Here is a 15,162-nt window from a genome sequence, read left to right as displayed (position 1 = left end):
GGACCCGTGTTGACCATCTGTTTGACTGTGTCCATGTATGCCCATATATGGAGATATCTGTCTGACTGCGTCCAAGTTATGCCCATATATGGTGATCTCTGTATCTGCCTGACAGTCGGCCGAGCGTCTAGTCAAGGACCGGCCTACTCGGGAACGATGTAAATACGGAATGAATGCCCCACCCTTTAATGCAAACTCCATTATACCTGTTGTCATAACCTGTTTTGACCATCTGTTTGCCTGTGTCCATTTATGCCCATATATGTAGATATCTGTATCTGTCTGCCTGCGTCCATTTATGCCCATATGGGGATCTCTGCAGACACAGTGCCGGTTCTGGAAAACACTAATCTCAGACATTAGCTCCGCATACGGAGATTCCGGACCTTTCGCGCTGGTTCCGGATAACCGCATATCAGGTCAGGTCGAGGCCGGGCACTGCACTCCCTGCTGCGGCGGGGAACGCGTGTGCCGAATTCTGTGTAATGCAAACCCCATTATACCTGTTGTCATAGGATCCATTTTGACCATCTGTTTGCCTGAGTCAATTTATGCCCATATATGGATATATCTGCTTCTGTCTGTCTGCGTCCATTTTATGCCCATATATGGAGATCTCTGCAGACACAGTGCCGATTCCGGAAGACCCTGATGTCAGACAACAGCTCTGCATACAGAGAATCCAAACTTTTTGCGCTGGGTTCCGAAAAATCGCGTATCGGGTCGGGTCGAGGCAGGGCACTGCACTACCTGCTGCGGCAGGGAACACGCGCCCTGAATTTGAAGCTGGTGGGACGAACGGTTCTCAAGATACGCGGATTACATACATACATACAGTTAGATTGGGGTAGGAGCGCTTGTTTTTGTTCACCTCATGTCCCAGTGGTAGAGCATTTGACTGCATTAGTCCCACGCTGGTGAATGCTACTATGCCTAAACCTAAACCTAACCCTAACCCTAAACCTTACCCTAAACCTAACCCTAAACCTAACCCTAAACCTTAGCCTAAACCTAACCCTAACACCTAACCCTAAACCTTACCCTAAACCTAAACCTAACCCTAACCCCTAACCCCTAACCCTAAACCTAACCCTAACCCTAAACCTAACCTCAGTAAAACTATGCCTAAACCTAACCCTAATCCTAACCCTAACCTCAGTCAAATTATTCCTAGTTCCCCGAAGGAGGCGGCGCCTGCTCCACATTGTGCACAAAAACGAGCGCTGCTGTTCTCAATCTAACTGAATCTCAAACTAACTGTGACATATACATACATACACACTCACAGATATTTTTTGTTGACTCATGTGGCGTATGTGACGTCAGAGCCTTTTATGAAGTGATGTCACAATGAGTCAGCGCTTGCTCCTGAACGGACCGATGTCAGTCATCTCCGCATACGGAGATTCCAAACCTTTCGTGCCGGATCCGAAAAACTGTGTATCGGGTCGGGTCGAGGCCTAGCTTGAAATTTGGAGTCTGTAGCACCAACCATGTGCTGTCAGGGCTCTTTCATGCGATTCGGGCCAATTCGGATTCGCGTCCATTGACTTCAATTAGTAGTCAGGACTCCGCATATGGAGATTCCGAACCTTTCGCGTTGGTTCCCGAAAACCGCATATCGGGTCGGATCGAGGCATAGCTAAGAACGTAGGCAAAGGTCTGAGCTATATCTGCGTGCGAAATTTGGAGTCTGTAGAACCAACCATGTGCTGTCAGGGCTCTTTCGTGCAATTCGGCCTCGGCTTCAATTAGTAGTCACGATTAGTAGTTACGATATAAAACATGGATAAACTACTTTAGCCCTATTTTATGCCTTGGCTATTTGAAAATAGCCGATCTACAAGCCACGCCGCATCACAACGTGTTGTGCGAACCATGGTTTGAGAACCATAGTGCTGCACAGGAAAGCATGATGTCCAGTGTTGCCGTAGTCTTGGGTCGCACGCCCCTGACGACCCATATCTTTTCTGAGCTGGGGTCTCGCACCCCCCCAAATTCACACCTCGACAACTGTTTTAAGAAACAAGCCTATATGCATGTCAACAGACCTGTATAGTAGGTGTTGAGCGACGACGTTCGCGACCCCCCAAACATTGAATCGCCATTGCACCACTGATGATATCAGTCACAAACTGGCTGAACAACCCCATCACGTTTTGGGTGGGGTCTGCATGTAGTTCATTGAGGCTAACAGAGAGAGAGAGAGAGAGAGAGAGAGAGAGAGAGAGACCCTCATGATTAGTCACAGAAATCGCGCCCTTCGCACAAGATTAATTCCCTCTGTCGAGGGTCTGCGCCGAAGCAGGTTAAGAATGGACTTCCATATCGTTGCTGCCGGGTGCATGGAAACCATGTATGTCCACGACCCTAACTTTTCAGCAAATGAAGGAGAAAAAAAAAATACCCTCGTTTCAATAGTTCCAATAGTTGTTTAGGCACAAGCTCGCTGTTAATACTTTGGCGCAGGTTGCGATGTGACTGCTATGTGTACTACTTTAGTGTGACAGTCAGCAGCGGTCATCGCCATGCTAGCTTGTGGTGGACATTTTTCTGTCTAAATTGTATTTTTGCCACGGACATACAAAATGTGTAGACAAACATGTAAAGAGCTAGCCTTGTAAGAACATTACAGGCCAGTAACTCTGGGAGTGTTCAAATGGAACCGAATGGACCCGTAAGGGTCCATTTGGGGACCCGGGTATTTTTAATGGGTTCTTAAAAATAAAGCATTTGAGAACCATTAGTGAAACGAACTAATGTGGCACTAATGTGCCATAGTGGCGTATAAATAACATACATATTCTGAGAAAACCTGGAGACTTAATTTACTATGAAAACCTGCTGCTCATGTGCGTCAGTCACTCGGTCACTCAGTCAGTCACACCTCATGTCACGCTCCATAAATGGCCAAGACAGAATTCACTTGGAAGTGTGACTGACTCGCGTCACGGCAACCAACCAACCACACTTGCAAATTAATTCTGTCTTGTCCCGAGTGTCCCAGGTAAGACAGCCCTGGACCAGGACTGAACCCAGGAGGGAAATCAGACCTAGACAAACCCACCAACAGCAACACAGGAATCCCGGAGGAACCCGTGGGGTAAGTACTAACCAACAGCCACAGTGGAACACGGGCAGACCCAGAGGACGGAGATGGGAGCCAGCTAGTGAAACCACACGGCCAGGGAGAAATGACAGACCCAGGAATAACAACAGGACCCAGGTAAGCCAGACCAACAACTACATACACACAGCAGGAGAACGCAGAGACTCCAATTTACTGGTAACCATACGTAACATATACGACATAATGGTAGCAAAACACCACTTGGCAAATGTCAGCAATCTGGACAAAACTCCAGATAACATAATAAAACGAACCAGAGATCTGGTCACCTGGATCACCCCTGCTAAACCAACAGAGCACACACTACAAATGCTGGTTAGCAATGCTAAGAATTGGGAATACACCACACTACAAATTCTCAAACAACACTACCTGGACCAAATGGATGGAGCAACAGCGGCCTTAAGCCTATGCCATCCACATGATTTTGAAAAAGCATTTCCTATCGCAACAAGATGGGCAAAAAAGAAATTTGGCAAACGTATAACACCAGGAACGACTTCGGCAACCCGGGAGATATTGGTGGATTTAAAAGATGCCTTAGAGGCTGACAGCGCTACACACACACAACCAGGAACCACCACACCCCCCACCCGACCCCCAACCCCCCAACCCTCCCCCCCCCATCCTGTCTCACTGTCTACCCCAAGGGAAACAACTGGACCAGATGTAGAAACCAGCCCTGGACCAGCCTGGAACGCAAGAACCACCACGACAACAGCAGAGGTTCACCTCTCCGAAGCGGAATTCCCTAACCTCACTCCGAACAGAGACACACCTAGGCTTCAACGCCCCAGACAGAGAAGAAAGAACCAAAACAGAGCACAGGAAACCCTGGACAACCTGGATGAAGAAGGGAGCATGGAAGAACTCCAGGATGGAAGACAAACCACCCCAGACAGCCCAACATCACCAGATGGGATTGACGAAGGAATAGAGGAACTAAACGCAACAACTCCAGCCACAGAGAGTCCCCGAGCAGAAGACACAGAGGAAGAAGAGGACAGCATTCCCTGCACCGCATACCAACCACGCAAACATGAGGGCAAAAAGAAGAATTGGAGACTACACCTCAACAAACCGATAGTCATCATGGGTGACTCTAATCTAGCAACGATTCCCACCTACTCAGATTCCAACGTACAGATAGAATCATACCCAGGCATGAACCTGGAGTGGGCAATCACAGTGTTAGAGCACACCGAAGTTAACGAGGAAACAGAACGTCTCATTCTGAGTGTAGGTCTAACGAACATGGACCAGAAGAATACCGTGACCAGTCAGAAAAACTTAGGACGACTGATCAAGATAGCTAAAACCAAATTCCCTAACGCAAACAGACAAGTAGCGCTAATAAACTTCTCTGAGGATCTAGAAGAAAACCAAAAATGGATTCTTACCAATTTGAATAAAGAAATTAAAAAAACCAACTGTCTCCCAATGTTGGACCCAACCAAATTTAAAACACAATGGGACAACGTACACTGGACGAGAAGGACAGCTACCAGTATATTTGACCTTTGGATGGAGTCGTTAAACTAAGAGGCCCTGAACGCCACGAAGCACTAAGGGAAAAAGAAAAGACCCAAACAAATAGTATAATCAATTTATCGCATTATTTTAGACCTAACGAACACGAAAAAACCCTATTGGAAAAAGGGCTATCATTTGTACCCACAGTAGACATTTACCGGGAACAGATGAATAATCTGAGAAAGGACGTCTCCAAATATCACCGGAGGCTAAAACTAACAACACATTTTGGAAATACGGACCAAGAGGAAATCCCCAGATTCATGCCAGCATCTTACTGGGAACCAGCAGGGGAGCAACTCCCACAGGGCCTAAAGCTACTGATCCAGCAAGATCTGACGACGATCAGAAACATGCCGGGTCATCTAAAGGAGAAGCCGAACCTCACTGCAGACCAGGTAAGAGCACTCCGATCCCTAACTAACAACCAAGATATAATAATCAAACCCGCTGATAAGGGGTCATCGATTGTGATATTGGACAGACAGCAATATATATTGGAAGGCATGAGACAATTGAAAAATGTGAACCACTACAGGGAACTAGCCAAACCGATATTTGAACAAACAGCTTTAGAAGCTGAAAAAGTTATAAACACCTTAAGGCAGAAAAAATTTATAAACAGAAAACAGGAAAGATACCTGTTAGGGGTGGACAAACCCAAGGCTCGAACTATGTATCTTTTACCAAAAATACATAAAGATCCAGCCAGTTGGACAATTCCCTACGAAATTCCAACAGGGCGTCCGATTATCTCAGACTGCGGATCTGAGACTTATGGTACGGCTGAATTCATAGAATATCACCTTAACCCCTTATCCATAAGACACAAGAGCTATATTAAGGATTCCTATCATTTTGTGGAAATAATAAAGAACATTGTCATTCCAAAGAATGCGATATTATTTTCGATAGATATTGACAGTCTATACACAAATATTGACACAAACGCAGGGCTACAAGCCATCAGGGACATATTCCGGAAATACCCGGACAGAAAGCGACCAGACAAAGAGCTTTTAGAATTATTGGAAATAAATTTAACAAAAAATGACTTCCAATTTAATGGCAGGACGTTCCTCCAGATCAGTGGAACAGCCATGGGCAAAAGATTTGCCCCGTCACTGGCCAATATCTACATGGCTTCCTGGGAGGAATCAGTAATGGAAAGATGTCCACTCAAACCATCACATTATTACAGATACCTGGATGACATATGGGGCACATGGGAATACACCATGGAGGAATTCCAGGATTTTATTACAATCCTAAACACACATCACAGAACAATAACAGTCAAATATGTCACAGACATGACACAAATTGATTTTTTGGACATCACTACATACAAAGGTAAATATTTTGACACAACAGGAAAACTTGACCTGAAAGTATTCTTCAAAGCTACGGACACACACGCTTTATTACATAAGAGCTCGTTCCACCCACAACACTGTTTTTCAGGAATCGTCAAGTCACAGTTATTGCGTTTTAAACGTATTTGTACGCAAAAAAATGACTTTGAAACAGCATGTAAAATTCTTTTCAAAGCCCTAAGGGAAAGAGGCTACACAAGAACTTACCTAAGAAAGGCCTACAGCACTTTTGAGGAGGTCAAGATCAGAGACCAGAGACCCCTTTTAGCCCTAGTAACAACTTATTCCAGCCAAAGCATATTGGCCAACAAACGCCTAAAAAGCAACTTTGAAAATAGGCATAACAATCTACTACAGGATTACAAGATAATCTCAGCCTATCGCAAAAATAAAAATTTAAAGGACTACCTGGTCCGGAGTAACTTGAAACAAAGTAACAGGGCTACAAAACCAACCCCAAGCTACTTCAGCCCACAGAAACAAATTATAAATAGATCAAAAAGAAATGTAGTTGAAATCAAACAAATTATACCCTACAACACACAAAATGTGATATACCTTATCACTTGTGACATTTGCAAACTACAGTATATTGGAGAAACGGGAAACTCCATAGCATGTAGGCTTAACCAACATCGCTATAATATTAATAACCATAAAGAAACACATTTACTGATTGTAAAACACTATTTAACACATGGGATCCAAGCCCTTAAGGTGTGTGGTCTAGAACACAACAGAAACTGGACTGTTGGAGAGAGGAAATTCCAAGAACAGGAATGGATTAGAAGACTAGATACGAGATACCCAGGAGGGCTAAATCTATAAAAGTTAAAACACTCTACCTACACAATCCCTAACACAAAGGCCCCCAATGCCTCTGTGATTAAACAACAATGAGCCTACTTGGCCTTTGTCATGCCTAGGGAGGGGGTACCACAACACACCCTAACCATAACAATGACCCAAGTGATGGACCATTATCACACCTGGAATCCTTTGTTATGCCTAAAACAGAAGATCTGGGGATTAACACAAACTCAAAAAAATTGAGATTTGAATAAACCTTACAAGCCTTGTCATACCTGAAGTGAATGGCCCTGACTGTCATACAACAGTCAGGATTACTTACTTAATCTGCAAGGAGACCTATTGAAACCTATTTGAAATGTAAAATGAATAGAATAAGAATTGTCATGGCGTTTATCGTGCGCTTGCCCAGGCCTCACGGCCTGGGCAGAAATATAACGATTGCATTCACCACGGCTTCGTAACTCGCGCGGCGCTCCGCCGGCCGCGCAGCCCTGGCCCGCTCTTCGCCCCCGAGCGCCGTACCAAGGTCTGCTGGCCTTCGCGCCGCTTGCAATGTCGTGGACAATAACTATGACATCTATTGTTTTATAAAAAACAACACTAGAAAGGCTAGTAAACATTTGGAAAAACTAAAAAGGACTAATTATAGCCCATAACCTATTTAAATCCTAAACACATAGTCCAAACAGACTATAACCATAGGGAACTTAAGAAATGTATAGAATATACTAGCCCTCTCCTACATTTTTAAATTATGGCGAGTGCAATCATTCCCTCAGAACTGTTTACAGGAAGGAACCACTAAATATGATTCCTTAATGTAAACAGTACTGATCGAACTCTGACAACCTACCTAAACCTAACCTCAGTAAAACTATGCCTAAACCTAACCCTAATCCTAACCCTAACCTCAGTCAAATTATTCCTAGTTCCCCGAAGGAGGCGGCGCCTGCTCCACATTGTGCACAAAAACGAGCGCTGCTGTTCTCAATCTAACTGAATCTCAAACTAACTGTGACATATACATACATACACACTCACAGATATTTTTTGTTGACTCATGTGGCGTATGTGACGTCAGAGCCTTTTATGAAGTGATGTCACAATGAGTCAGCGCTTGCTCCTGAACGGACCGATGTCAGTCATCTCCGCATACGGAGATTCCAAACCTTTCGTGCCGGATCCGAAAAACTGTGTATCGGGTCGGGTCGAGGCCTAGCTTGAAATTTGGAGTCTGTAGCACCAACCATGTGCTGTCAGGGCTCTTTCATGCGATTCGGGCCAATTCGGATTCGCGTCCATTGACTTCAATTAGTAGTCAGGACTCCGCATATGGAGATTCCGAACCTTTCGCGTTGGTTCCCGAAAACCGCATATCGGGTCGGATCGAGGCATAGCTAAGAACGTAGGCAAAGGTCTGAGCTATATCTGCGTGCGAAATTTGGAGTCTGTAGAACCAACCATGTGCTGTCAGGGCTCTTTCGTGCAATTCGGCCTCGGCTTCAATTAGTAGTCACGATTAGTAGTTACGATATAAAACATGGATAAACTACTTTAGCCCTATTTTATGCCTTGGCTATTTGAAAATAGCCGATCTACAAGCCACGCCGCATCACAACGTGTTGTGCGAACCATGGTTTGAGAACCATAGTGCTGCACAGGAAAGCATGATGTCCAGTGTTGCCGTAGTCTTGGGTCGCACGCCCCTGACGACCCATATCTTTTCTGAGCTGGGGTCTCGCACCCCCCCAAATTCACACCTCGACAACTGTTTTAAGAAACAAGCCTATATGCATGTCAACAGACCTGTATAGTAGGTGTTGAGCGACGACGTTCGCGACCCCCCAAACATTGAATCGCCATTGCACCACTGATGATATCAGTCACAAACTGGCTGAACAACCCCATCACGTTTTGGGTGGGGTCTGCATGTAGTTCATTGAGGCTAACAGAGAGAGAGAGAGAGAGAGAGAGAGAGAGAGAGAGACCCTCATGATTAGTCACAGAAATCGCGCCCTTCGCACAAGATTAATTCCCTCTGTCGAGGGTCTGCGCCGAAGCAGGTTAAGAATGGACTTCCATATCGTTGCTGCCGGGTGCATGGAAACCATGTATGTCCACGACCCTAACTTTTCAGCAAATGAAGGAGAAAAAAAAAATACCCTCGTTTCAATAGTTCCAATAGTTGTTTAGGCACAAGCTCGCTGTTAATACTTTGGCGCAGGTTGCGATGTGACTGCTATGTGTACTACTTTAGTGTGACAGTCAGCAGCGGTCATCGCCATGCTAGCTTGTGGTGGACATTTTTCTGTCTAAATTGTATTTTTGCCACGGACATACAAAATGTGTAGACAAACATGTAAAGAGCTAGCCTTGTAAGAACATTACAGGCCAGTAACTCTGGGAGTGTTCAAATGGAACCGAATGGACCCGTAAGGGTCCATTTGGGGACCCGGGTATTTTTAATGGGTTCTTAAAAATAAAGCATTTGAGAACCATTAGTGAAACGAACTAATGTGGCACTAATGTGCCATAGTGGCGTATAAATAACATACATATTCTGAGAAAACCTGGAGACTTAATTTACTATGAAAACCTGCTGCTCATGTGCGTCAGTCACTCGGTCACTCAGTCAGTCACACCTCATGTCACGCTCCATAAATGGCCAAGACAGAATTCACTTGGAAGTGTGACTGACTCGCGTCACGGCAACCAACCAACCACACTTGCAAATTAATTCTGTCTTGTCCCGAGTGTCCCAGGTAAGACAGCCCTGGACCAGGACTGAACCCAGGAGGGAAATCAGACCTAGACAAACCCACCAACAGCAACACAGGAATCCCGGAGGAACCCGTGGGGTAAGTACTAACCAACAGCCACAGTGGAACACGGGCAGACCCAGAGGACGGAGATGGGAGCCAGCTAGTGAAACCACACGGCCAGGGAGAAATGACAGACCCAGGAATAACAACAGGACCCAGGTAAGCCAGACCAACAACTACATACACACAGCAGGAGAACGCAGAGACTCCAATTTACTGGTAACCATACGTAACATATACGACATAATGGTAGCAAAACACCACTTGGCAAATGTCAGCAATCTGGACAAAACTCCAGATAACATAATAAAACGAACCAGAGATCTGGTCACCTGGATCACCCCTGCTAAACCAACAGAGCACACACTACAAATGCTGGTTAGCAATGCTAAGAATTGGGAATACACCACACTACAAATTCTCAAACAACACTACCTGGACCAAATGGATGGAGCAACAGCGGCCTTAAGCCTATGCCATCCACATGATTTTGAAAAAGCATTTCCTATCGCAACAAGATGGGCAAAAAAGAAATTTGGCAAACGTATAACACCAGGAACGACTTCGGCAACCCGGGAGATATTGGTGGATTTAAAAGATGCCTTAGAGGCTGACAGCGCTACACACACACAACCAGGAACCACCACACCCCCCACCCGACCCCCAACCCCCCAACCCTCCCCCCCCCATCCTGTCTCACTGTCTACCCCAAGGGAAACAACTGGACCAGATGTAGAAACCAGCCCTGGACCAGCCTGGAACGCAAGAACCACCACGACAACAGCAGAGGTTCACCTCTCCGAAGCGGAATTCCCTAACCTCACTCCGAACAGAGACACACCTAGGCTTCAACGCCCCAGACAGAGAAGAAAGAACCAAAACAGAGCACAGGAAACCCTGGACAACCTGGATGAAGAAGGGAGCATGGAAGAACTCCAGGATGGAAGACAAACCACCCCAGACAGCCCAACATCACCAGATGGGATTGACGAAGGAATAGAGGAACTAAACGCAACAACTCCAGCCACAGAGAGTCCCCGAGCAGAAGACACAGAGGAAGAAGAGGACAGCATTCCCTGCACCGCATACCAACCACGCAAACATGAGGGCAAAAAGAAGAATTGGAGACTACACCTCAACAAACCGATAGTCATCATGGGTGACTCTAATCTAGCAACGATTCCCACCTACTCAGATTCCAACGTACAGATAGAATCATACCCAGGCATGAACCTGGAGTGGGCAATCACAGTGTTAGAGCACACCGAAGTTAACGAGGAAACAGAACGTCTCATTCTGAGTGTAGGTCTAACGAACATGGACCAGAAGAATACCGTGACCAGTCAGAAAAACTTAGGACGACTGATCAAGATAGCTAAAACCAAATTCCCTAACGCAAACAGACAAGTAGCGCTAATAAACTTCTCTGAGGATCTAGAAGAAAACCAAAAATGGATTCTTACCAATTTGAATAAAGAAATTAAAAAAACCAACTGTCTCCCAATGTTGGACCCAACCAAATTTAAAACACAATGGGACAACGTACACTGGACGAGAAGGACAGCTACCAGTATATTTGACCTTTGGATGGAGTCGTTAAACTAAGAGGCCCTGAACGCCACGAAGCACTAAGGGAAAAAGAAAAGACCCAAACAAATAGTATAATCAATTTATCGCATTATTTTAGACCTAACGAACACGAAAAAACCCTATTGGAAAAAGGGCTATCATTTGTACCCACAGTAGACATTTACCGGGAACAGATGAATAATCTGAGAAAGGACGTCTCCAAATATCACCGGAGGCTAAAACTAACAACACGTTTTGGAAATACGGACCAAGAGGAAATCCCCAGATTCATGCCAGCATCTTACTGGGAACCAGCAGGGGAGCAACTCCCACAGGGCCTAAAGCTACTGATCCAGCAAGATCTGACGACGATCAGAAACATGCCGGGTCATCTAAAGGAGAAGCCGAACCTCACTGCAGACCAGGTAAGAGCACTCCGATCCCTAACTAACAACCAAGATATAATAATCAAACCCGCTGATAAGGGGTCATCGATTGTGATATTGGACAGACAGCAATATATATTGGAAGGCATGAGACAATTGAAAAATGTGAACCACTACAGGGAACTAGCCAAACCGATATTTGAACAAACAGCTTTAGAAGCTGAAAAAGTTATAAACACCTTAAGGCAGAAAAAATTTATAAACAGAAAACAGGAAAGATACCTGTTAGGGGTGGACAAACCCAAGGCTCGAACTATGTATCTTTTACCAAAAATACATAAAGATCCAGCCAGTTGGACAATTCCCTACGAAATTCCAACAGGGCGTCCGATTATCTCAGACTGCGGATCTGAGACTTATGGTACGGCTGAATTCATAGAATATCACCTTAACCCCTTATCCATAAGACACAAGAGCTATATTAAGGATTCCTATCATTTTGTGGAAATAATAAAGAACATTGTCATTCCAAAGAATGCGATATTATTTTCGATAGATATTGACAGTCTATACACAAATATTGACACAAACGCAGGGCTACAAGCCATCAGGGACATATTCCGGAAATACCCGGACAGAAAGCGACCAGACAAAGAGCTTTTAGAATTATTGGAAATAAATTTAACAAAAAATGACTTCCAATTTAATGGCAGGACGTTCCTCCAGATCAGTGGAACAGCCATGGGCAAAAGATTTGCCCCGTCACTGGCCAATATCTACATGGCTTCCTGGGAGGAATCAGTAATGGAAAGATGTCCACTCAAACCATCACATTATTACAGATACCTGGATGACATATGGGGCACATGGGAATACACCATGGAGGAATTCCAGGATTTTATTACAATCCTAAACACACATCACAGAACAATAACAGTCAAATATGTCACAGACATGACACAAATTGATTTTTTGGACATCACTACATACAAAGGTAAATATTTTGACACAACAGGAAAACTTGACCTGAAAGTATTCTTCAAAGCTACGGACACACACGCTTTATTACATAAGAGCTCGTTCCACCCACAACACTGTTTTTCAGGAATCGTCAAGTCACAGTTATTGCGTTTTAAACGTATTTGTACGCAAAAAAATGACTTTGAAACAGCATGTAAAATTCTTTTCAAAGCCCTAAGGGAAAGAGGCTACACAAGAACTTACCTAAGAAAGGCCTACAGCACTTTTGAGGAGGTCAAGATCAGAGACCAGAGACCCCTTTTAGCCCTAGTAACAACTTATTCCAGCCAAAGCATATTGGCCAACAAACGCCTAAAAAGCAACTTTGAAAATAGGCATAACAATCTACTACAGGATTACAAGATAATCTCAGCCTATCGCAAAAATAAAAATTTAAAGGACTACCTGGTCCGGAGTAACTTGAAACAAAGTAACAGGGCTACAAAACCAACCCCAAGCTACTTCAGCCCACAGAAACAAATTATAAATAGATCAAAAAGAAATGTAGTTGAAATCAAACAAATTATACCCTACAACACACAAAATGTGATATACCTTATCACTTGTGACATTTGCAAACTACAGTATATTGGAGAAACGGGAAACTCCATAGCATGTAGGCTTAACCAACATCGCTATAATATTAATAACCATAAAGAAACACATTTACTGATTGTAAAACACTATTTAACACATGGGATCCAAGCCCTTAAGGTGTGTGGTCTAGAACACAACAGAAACTGGACTGTTGGAGAGAGGAAATTCCAAGAACAGGAATGGATTAGAAGACTAGATACGAGATACCCAGGAGGGCTAAATCTATAAAAGTTAAAACACTCTACCTACACAATCCCTAACACAAAGGCCCCCAATGCCTCTGTGATTAAACAACAATGAGCCTACTTGGCCTTTGTCATGCCTAGGGAGGGGGTACCACAACACACCCTAACCATAACAATGACCCAAGTGATGGACCATTATCACACCTGGAATCCTTTGTTATGCCTAAAACAGAAGATCTGGGGATTAACACAAACTCAAAAAAATTGAGATTTGAATAAACCTTACAAGCCTTGTCATACCTGAAGTGAATGGCCCTGACTGTCATACAACAGTCAGGATTACTTACTTAATCTGCAAGGAGACCTATTGAAACCTATTTGAAATGTAAAATGAATAGAATAAGAATTGTCATGGCGTTTATCGTGCGCTTGCCCAGGCCTCACGGCCTGGGCAGAAATATAACGATTGCATTCACCACGGCTTCGTAACTCGCGCGGCGCTCCGCCGGCCGCGCAGCCCTGGCCCGCTCTTCGCGGCCACTCACGCCTGCGGCGCTCGGGGGCGAAGAGCAGGACCAAGGTCTGCTGGCCTTCGCGCCGCTTGCAATGTCGTGGACAATAACTATGACATCTATTGTTTTATAAAAAACACTAGAAAGGCTAGTAAACATTTGGAAAAACTAAAAAGGACTAATTATAGCCCATAACCTATTTAAATCCTAAACACATAGTCCAAACAGACTATAACCATAGGGAACTTAAGAAATGTATAGAATATACTAGCCCTCTCCTACATTTTTAAATTATGGCGAGTGCAATCATTCCCTCAGAGCTATTTACAGGAAGGAACCATTAAATATGATTCCTTAATGTAAACAGTACTGATCGAACTCTGACAACCTACCTAACCAGGCCAGTACCTAACTTAAAACTGGGAAAGGAACTATATATATTTTTAATACATTTCTTTTTTGCTAAACCTACATGAACCAGAACATGTAGACATGTGTATAATAATATACTTATACAGACATTATGCCCTCTTGCAAAAACACAGTGAAATGGAACCCCCTACAAGGGCTAAGACCATTCACACAAATTAACATAGCAATTGGGCCATTGATACCAACCGGGGACCAATGGGAAGACCCCTAACTTAAACCACACCCACTCATGGGACACCAGACCCCCATATATACTGGGGTAACAGAGACAAGACTTCATTCTCACCTGGAGAATCACGCATCTGAGGAAGTACTAATACTGTACGAAACGTTATGCATCATCCTACTGAAACTCGAGCCCATGGAGGACACTACTACACGGAGGAGCCCTGGCAGACAGTCAGGCGGAAGCACACTGAGAAAAGGAACCGGAAGGACACAGGAGTGTCCCAGGTAAGACAGCCCTGGACCAGGACTGAACCCAGGAGGGATTTCAGACCTAGGCCTACCTACCAACAGCAACACGGGAATCCCGGAGGAACCCGTGGGGTAAGTACTATGCATCATTCTACTCGAGCCCATGGAGGGCATTACTACACGGAGGAGCCCTGGCAGACAGACAGGCGGAAGCACACTGAGAAACGGAACCAGAAGGACACAGGAGTGTCCCAGGTAAGACAGCCCTGGACCAGGACTGAACCCAGGAGGGAAATCAGACCTAGACAAACCCACCAACAGCAACACAGGAATCCCGGAGGAACCCGTGGGGTAAGTACTAACCAACAGC

This window comes from Nannobrachium achirus (assembly GCF_963921795.1).
Source record: "Nannobrachium achirus genome assembly, chromosome: 17".
In the NCBI taxonomy this organism is placed as follows: Eukaryota; Metazoa; Chordata; class Actinopteri; order Myctophiformes; family Myctophidae; genus Nannobrachium; species Nannobrachium achirus.
This window is presented reverse-complemented; position numbering follows the sequence as displayed.